We start from the raw sequence: 259 nt of genomic DNA, 5'->3' as shown, positions 1-259 counted from the left end.
TTGTTTTGATTTCATGGCCATCAACTGATTTCAGAGTTTCCATGAAATCGCGAACTAAGTAGGTCCCTAGTTATTGCTGCTGACACTCACTGCTGCTTTTGGGAGATGATGAATTGTTGATGGCAGTCGCCCAGCTCCTGCTGGAGGCAGAGGGGTGAGAGGAAGCTGCCTGTCTCTGGAAGGAGGGACACTCACAGACCGTGGACACTGGAGAGAGGGAGCAAGGGAGAAGGGTGGCCTCCCTCCACTCCACTCCCCC

This window comes from Alligator sinensis, unplaced genomic scaffold, assembly GCF_000455745.1.
Source record: "Alligator sinensis unplaced genomic scaffold, ASM45574v1 scaffold786_1, whole genome shotgun sequence".
NCBI lineage: Eukaryota > Metazoa > Chordata > Crocodylia > Alligatoridae > Alligator > Alligator sinensis.
This window is presented reverse-complemented; position numbering follows the sequence as displayed.